Here is an 8414-nt window from a genome sequence, read left to right as displayed (position 1 = left end):
GCAGTAAAGTAATTAAGTATTGACTGAGAATGTCCTAGGTGAGCCCTGGATGCACATTACATTCTGCTTAACTCAATAATTACCATATATATTATCCCTTTCTGCACTCTACCTTTATTAAGCTAGAGGATCTGTAATTAGCTACTTAGTTTAAGTGTAAGATTTTAATTAATGCATATTATGAAATATAATTGCTTATTAGAGGTAATGTTGCACGTTCTAGTGCACCAGTATCTCTGTAATATTTTAACCAAAATACAATAGTTTGTCACAATGGGTGAGCACAGGTTTTATTAATCAGGCACTGGGATGCAAAACATCCTCTACAAAGCCAAAAGAAACCAACAAATTGGTAAACAATTTGGTACAAACCCACTCTCAGAACCATTCCCCCTTCCAAAACTGAGCAGGACGTGTGAGGCCACTGCGGCCGCACAGCAGTGTCCCCTCCGCTCAGAGGGGAGGCTTCGTCCCTGTCGGACCAAGGTCTGCAACGGCCCCGTACATGCGTCTGCCTCCGTGTACACACTGAGCACACGCAAACACCCGCAACGCAGGGTGACAGTCCTGCCGAGAGCTGCAGTCACCAACGCGGACCACACAGAAACATGAGCAACAGGCGCCACCTCCGTAAGCAGTCAAGAGATTTGCCCAGTGGTGTTTTCAGAAACAGGCAGGGCTGGCAACGCTGTGGTCCCAGAAAAGAGGAGACGGTTTCGTGGCATCACCTCCGTGGGAGCCCCATCCCGGCAGCAGCCAGGGCAGACTGGGTGAGCTAGAGAGCAGTCAGCAGGAGGGGAGGCAGCCAGGGTCTGTGGGTTTTTGTCACTCCTCCCAGCTCTCCTGGCATCCAAGGAGCACAATTTGCAGGGAGCCATGTTCTTTGCTTAACGAGCCTTGTTAGTAAACCTCACCTGAACTCATACCTGAAAATTTATATTCCCTTCGCAATTGCTGGCAGCCACAGAGGGAGCCTGGTTCAGCGAAGAGGCTGCAGCTCCCACTGCCGAACCCAGCCCCATCGCCCACCACCAGCACGGTGGCCTGGCATCTGCAAATGTATTTAGCTGATGACTTAAGCTTTGATTCCATTTAATTTAGATGTTAGAAGAGTTTTATTTTAGGACTTAATATGTTATTTATGAAGGTATGTCAACACAGCATATCAATTTAGCAGCTGTTGCTAGTTTACTATGAGACACTGTTTAAGACAGGACAATCTGTCTCGCTATATAATATCAATTCTGTGGCACTTACACAAATGCAAAATCACTACAACATTAGCAACAAACAACAGCCATACTAGAGACTTAGAAAAATACCTTGTAAACCGCACAATAAATTATTGACTTCATGGCATTTGGTGCTGAATTAAAGTGATGAACTAAAGTTTTTATCTGCCGAAAGCTGTTTCCATGGTGTTGAAGCAGCAGATGGTCTTTCCTGGAGATAAAGGACTTCAAAGCCTTGCCAGTGCAGAGAAGAACTGGAGATTTAGCATATGTATTGTAAAATTTAAGAGAAGAGCACCTGGTGGTGCAGCCTGACAGTGACTGGCACGGCTCTGCCTCGCAGGTGGCAGCCCCAGCCGTCCGAGCAGGGCCAGGACCCACCGCAACGTACAGCCCAGCCCAGGGCATGTTCAAAAGGCTCTATGGACCCAATTAGCTGTTTATCAGGGGTTCCTTCATACTTATTCAGGAGGGAAACCCCAACAGTCACAGCCTTCCCTTCATTCACACTAACAGCCTGTTCTGGCCCTGTTTTATGAGTGATTAATTCCTAGTAAGTAGAAAACTGCATGATGGGCTTTGGATATGAATAGTTTACTGTATCAGAGACAATCCGTGATCTAAATTACCAGCTATAAATCAATTTTTGAATGTTGACATACCTTTAATAATGATAAATGAAGAATTTATGGATGCTGCTAAAGTTGACATCAAGATTCTGATTCGTGAGCATGCTGAGCTCAGGTGGAGCCCTCAACCCCAGGTCCAGCACCTTGTCCCAGACTTGGGACAACAGTGTGCCCCTCACCTGCACTCTGGTGACTGCCAGCCCCCCGTCCCCCTCCCGTGCTGCGGGGCTGGAAGTCCCCATGGACCATGGCCAGGTAACTGCAGGTGGGTCTGAGCTTCAGCGGCTTCTGCCTCCTTTGCCAGCTCCTGCCATCCTCACCTCCACGCTGCAGACAACCAGGACAGCAAGAGGTTTTCTTTCTGTGCAGTGAAGGATGCTCTCCCTCGTCCGGAACGCGTCATTCTCAGGTGGTGCTTCTTCCTGCCTCTCTATTTCTCTTGACTTCACCTGCAGACACCCACTCTGACCACCCGTGAGGGTCTGTGGGGGGACAGACACTAGTATGGGGTGAGCTATGACCATCTGAGCTTTCACAGAACTCAGGACACCGAACTGGCGCAGGCCTGCTGTCGAGAGCTGCGAGGCTGGAGGGAGGAGGGCTGGATCAGAAAGCTGGGAGCCAAGTGACACTGAGACATTGGCTGCAGGAGGCCAACAGAGACCAAAAAATGGCTTGGTGACCTGCAAGGCTGAAGACAGTCTCATTTTGTAATAGCACCATGGTAATGGTAGTAGCTCCACCAGGTACTTCACACAAACAAGACGTGAACAACTACAGACACAGGCACAGCCCTCCTCTGTCCGTCTGTCTGCTGGCTCTGCTTGTCTGTTTATGCTGCCTGGTGCTTCAGGACACATCTCCCTGATACGGGCTGTTGTTCTCATGCACGTGTGCCAGGAAGGCCGCCTGGGCTGGAAAGCTGCTTTTCATTTGATTTCAATTTACTGTTGGAATTAAGCTGGTGTAAAACAGTGTGTGAAGAGGAAAATTACCATGTCTGTTTAGAGAGCGTAAAATAGGTACTTAACTGTTTGACCACTTAGACGGTGGGGTCCAAATCAATTTTCACCCAGCTCACGTCCTGCCACAATTAATAAGCTGAAAATGATGCTTGTTAGAAGCGAACAGTAAACAATAAATAACCTCAGTGCCTGTCACTCCTCCCCTTCAGGTTCATACTCTGCCTTTCTCCTCCTGCCTCGCCTGCACCCTGGCTTGCACCCGCAGAGCGGCCATGAGCGGGCATTAGTGGGAGCTGCAGCACCCGGGTTCAGGGGTTCGGACTGCATGGTGGATTACAGGGGTGCTCCCTTTGAAGATGGCAGCCCGCTGCGAACCAAAGGCACCTACAGCACTTGGCCCTGCTGCACCGACCACTTAGACGGTGGGGTCCAAATCAATTTTCACCCAGCTCACGTCCTGCCACAATTAATAAGCTGAAAATGATGCTTGTTAGAAGCGAACAGTAAACAATAAATAACCTCAGTGCCTGTCCCCTTCCCCCTTCAGGTTCATACTCTGCCTTTCTCCTCCTGCCTCGCCTACACCCTACCCGCAGAGCGGCCATGAGCGGGCGTTAGTGGGCGGTGGCGCCCCCGGGTTCGGTTCGGACTGCATGGTGGATTACAGGGGTGCTCCCTTTGAAGATGGCAGCCCGCTGCGAACCAAAGGCACCTACAGCACTTGGCCCTGCTGCACCGGTGCAGGACAGGCCCCGGGAGCGGGCACCCCGGCTGTGCCTCCCAGCCTCTCTGGATGGGGTCAGGGAGCCCCCAGCCCCTTCCCTCTTTGCTGAGGCCGATGGAGGGAGCCCCCGGCACCGCGGACGGAGCAGAAGGGGGCTGTGCTTGCCAGAGGTGCTACACACATTTCAAATTAAAAGCAAAATTACAAAGCAACCCCAGTGACGTCCCTCCACCACACACGGCGGGACCTGCCACCATCCAAGCCTGCCCATGCTCTGCCTGCACTCTGCCTGTCAGTGCCCTCGCTGCCGCCACCGGGGAGCCAGCCAGCCCACCCCTGGCCGTGGCAGTACCCCACTCTCGGCACCGGCCTCTCCCTCCCCAGCTGGAAGAGCCGACCCTTTCTCAAGTGAATACTACATATACGTGCCGCAAAAAGGCAAGGCAAGACACAGGGATTAGGAATTAGCTTGTTCCTGCTGTAATGAGGATGAGAGCATGACGGTCGTTACTGGCATCCCCACTCCGGCACCCAGGGGGGCACACCAGCACGCCCGAGTGCCCCAGGACCACGGCAGCTCTGCTGGGGCAGCACCCACCAGTTCTGCGGCAGCGGACAGGTGACACGAAGGGGACTGTCCTGCTCGGCTGTAGTGGGGCTGAGGCTGCTTGGGGTCAAAGTAGGGGGCTGATCCCCTTCCCCACCCAGCCCCACCTTTAACAAAGTCTGGAAGCTGTGCAATGGGAAGCACCGAGCTATTTGTCCCAAGCCAAGGCCATGACAGCTCCCCAGCCAGCCAGAGAAATATTAATTGCTAAGCAAGTAATTAGTGGCTACAAAATATGACCAATACAATTACACTGAGGGTTTTTTTTCCTCTCTCTGTCCAGAGTCTTGGCACTGAACAGTCTTATAATTAGATGACAAAACTGACAGGCAGCTCCAGTGAAACAGCCCGTCCTCGCCTTTTGCAGAGACTCCCCAAGTGTTCTGCACCAATAATTACTAATCAAGTTATTTCTTTCAGTATTAAAAAGGCATTCCACAGGTCATTTGCCCATAATAGCACAGGCCCAGCGCTGGCAAACAGCCTTGTACCTGCAGAGCCCAGCGGGTCTCTGACGGCTTCAGGTATGGGCTCACGGATGCTCCCTGAAGCAACCCTCCCACCCCAGCTTGGGACCCTCCCGTGCCCCCACGGGCTCCGGGCTCTGCATGGCTGCTCCATTCCCTGAAATTGCCACCCAAGGGCACTCAGCGTGGTGCAGCCCACCACCATCCAGCACATGCACTCCTCCAGCATGTCGCAACGGGAGCCCCCCGACATGGCCAGGACGTGAACGTGGGCAAGGGACGGGGCAGACCGGCAAAGGAGAAGCAATACCCAACAAGCCCTGCTCCCTCTAGCCTGTTGTCGGGCACAAGGATAAACAACGTGGGGGAGGATGAACGGGCACGGAGGCTGTGGCGTGCCCGAGCCGCCTCTCCTGGAGGTCCAGCCTGCTCACCCGAAGCCAGGCTCGCCTGGTCCTCACCTGCACGGGGACATGCCCTCCTCAGCACCATTTCATCCTAGATGTTCCCAGCTGCTGCTGCTGGTGTGTCCTGGCTCAGTGGCACTGTAATGATGTCATCCATCTGCATTTTCTAAGACTGTTTGGAAAAAAAGCCCATGAGTCTGTAACTTGTCATTATAATACAGACCTGGAGAACAGATGAACAAACAAACAAACAAAAACCAATAATGGCTTCTATCGAGCAGAGACCCAAAGCTGATGGATGACCTGTAGCAGCACAGGAGAATTATTTGTGAATTGCTATTGATTTCCAAAATCAAAATGTAAATTTTGCCTCACAATTGAAGTATTGGGGGAAGTTTTTACTTTTAGAAAGCCTTTTCTCTCCCTGTGACTTTTTTGGGGGAAATAACATCCACTCCAGCCAAGCCCACATTATTCTCATGAACACAGAGCAAGCTGGTTAAACTCAGGCACCCGTGCCTGGCGCCTGGCCTGGGTTTGAGCGTTGCAGGGCATCCTCAGAGTCCTCCTAGACACTGAAACGCTGACACAGGGGCAGAGCATCCAAGAGCAAGCAGGGTGTGATTCAGGACAAGGGCCTGCAGGTCTGGCGTGGCACCAGGGCAAACCCCGTGAGCCAGCACATCTGCGTTAGCACCGGGGGGAATGGTGCAAGACTGACTATCCAAGCTGGAAGCACCAAAACCTGTATTTTAGACCCAAATAGGTGCCCACCGAGGTTTCTGAAGGACCAAGCACCCGCCACTGCACCATGGCCCCAGTATGTGGCTCTGGCCCACAGCTTTACCCCAACAGCCCGTGTCTGTGACCAACGAGCTCTACAACTCCTGCCTCGCTGCCTCCAAACTTGGCTCCGCATTTGGGAAGGAGCTCAGCACATTGCCGTGAAATCTAAACTCATAGCGCTCGCCCTGAGCTGTTCCGTATCATTAATGGAACATCTGCCACGCCGCAAACAATGTGGAGTGTTCAGCGCTTCTCCGATCACTTACCACTAACAGCATTAGTCTTACTGCTATGAACAGAGTGTGCAGCAGAAGGCCAGAGCGTACTAACGCCTGGCAATCTGAAAACATTAGAAATAACCTCCCTTCGTCCCAGCACAGAGGAGCCACTGCTGCCTCTGAGCGATCCTGCCTGGCTCTGCGGACCCAGCATCCCGGGACGGCACTTCCCACATCAGCAAATGCTGGTGGTAGCCACCACTGGTGCACGCACTGCTCTGCTTCCAGCACCTCAGTATCTGCCATTCCCCTACCTCCCCATCCTTTTGTCATTATCTAACCCATGACAAACCCATTATGATGCTAAAGATTGGAATTACTGTGATCCCCGGCAGATGACCAGGAACTGGCCCAGAGAAACAGCAATGTTTTGCACGAGGCAGTAATAAATTACTGAAGGTCACCTATGATTTATCACTGCTTTGGATTCCAGACAGTGACACTGCTTCACCCAGGGAAGCAGCCTCGTGGGTGCCAGAGCATCTGCTCTGGTTGAGTCTCTCTAACAGCAATGTTTTTGCTTATTTTATTGGATTGGAAGCATCCCCAATAAGCACACTGTCTGCTTGTTTGAGCGATGCCTTTGCCATACAACACTGTGAATTTACATCCCATCCACTGTGCGCAACTGCTCTGACAACTGGAAAAGCACCGTCTGGAGAGAGGACAAACTTCAGGAACCGCAGGCGGCTCCCACACAGGGTGAGCTCTGCGCCGCCAGCCCCACCTGTGCACTCCCCTGTCCTGCCCGGCTGAGCGAGTGAAGGACGCGGCCGCAGCCAGCTTCACTCCAGAGGAAAGCAGCACCTTTCAGCGTGATCCTGATTGTGAGGGAGAGCCTCAGCGGTGCAGGGACCTGCAGAGCTGGCCTGGCAAGGGGTACGGACACAGACCCTTCCTCCCATGCCTCTCCATGCGCTTGGGCCACCTCTCCCCGGGGCTCTGCTTCCTGCTGGAGTATCCCCATCCCAGCTCCGAGGCTGGGTGCCCTGAGGTTTTGGCAACGCTTTAGGGGCTTCAAGACCCCTGCCAGCAGAGCCTCCTTCTTGCTGGCTCTTTGCCTGCCCAGTGGCAAGCAGCCCACAGGCTGCCCCAAGACAAGCCCTGCCCGCAGCAACTGCAGGCAGAGCGCAGCACCACTGGAGAGGCAGCCAGGGCAGCCCCCAGCTGCTGGTCACGGCTTCTCCGACACATTCACAACTGACCAGCTGCGGATGCTCCCACTGCTCAAGCACCTGCAGCGGGTACGAGACCCCAGCCTGCAAGTATTCCTGTGCCTGTGTCCCTTTGCCCCGGGGCTGTCCTCTCTCCTCTGGGCTCCAATTCTGCCTCTTCCGGGGCTGGGAGACCCCAGCGCAGTTGAGGAGCAGTCAAGGGCACAGACAAGCGCTACTCCCAGCAAGACCCTGCCAGACACACTGGCAGTTGCAACCTCTCACTTTAGAAGCAGGAAAAATAATTACCAGCAACTTTTGGAAGTAAATAAATAGTTGGTGAGCTGGGCCGCTTGATTTATTAATGGTCAGTTGAACTGTTCAGACACCTCGGTCGTTACTAACAAGAATATCTGATGCCAATAAAACTCTTTGCCTATCGTGCTGCCAATATAAAAAAATCCAATGTGTTGTATTAAACCAGCTACCCTCAAGCGCAGAGAAATAATCTGGAAAACAAACTCAGAGGCTGGCGAATCCCCCAAATGCATCCCTGGTGCAGGCTGGGTCATTATCACCAGGACGGGGCAACTATGCACACAAAGAGGGGAGCAGGGACCAGCCTGGGGGACAGGTGGGACATCCCTGCAGCAGTGGGGGACTCAGAGGACCCAGAGATATTAAGAAAAGCTCTTTTTTTGTAAGTGCAAGGGCTAGACAACAGCACGTGAACTGCCTGCCCCAGCCAGCGGCTGCTCTGTGCCTGAGCCCAGCAGAGCTGCAGAGACACAAGACACGTTCCTAGTTTCAGCCCTGCAACTCCCCAGACTTGGTCCCAGCAGGGACGAGTCTTTGCCGTGCTCGTGAATGTGCCAGAAATGGCTGCAAGTGACAGGCACTGCCAGAGAGATAAGACTACGCAGCACTGCACCGTGTTTTCATCTTCAAAGAGCTTTAAGATGCTAAGAAATTAACAGCAGCTTCTCCTGGGCACAGCTTTTGTCCCTGCGTGAAGGTCTGAGGCACCAGGCTGGCATCGTGGAGACACGCTGCCAGAGCCTGTCTGCAGGCTTGAGCTGCTCTGATTAGGAACAATTAGACAAGAGGGCAGAGAAACCCCAAAGAGAGCGGCTGCCCCTGACACAGGCTCTCGGCAGGGGTCCCG

Source organism: Aptenodytes forsteri, unplaced genomic scaffold (assembly GCF_000699145.1).
Source record: "Aptenodytes forsteri isolate BGI_AS27 unplaced genomic scaffold, ASM69914v1 Scaffold7, whole genome shotgun sequence".
Taxonomy (NCBI): domain Eukaryota; kingdom Metazoa; phylum Chordata; class Aves; order Sphenisciformes; family Spheniscidae; genus Aptenodytes; species Aptenodytes forsteri.
This window is presented reverse-complemented; position numbering follows the sequence as displayed.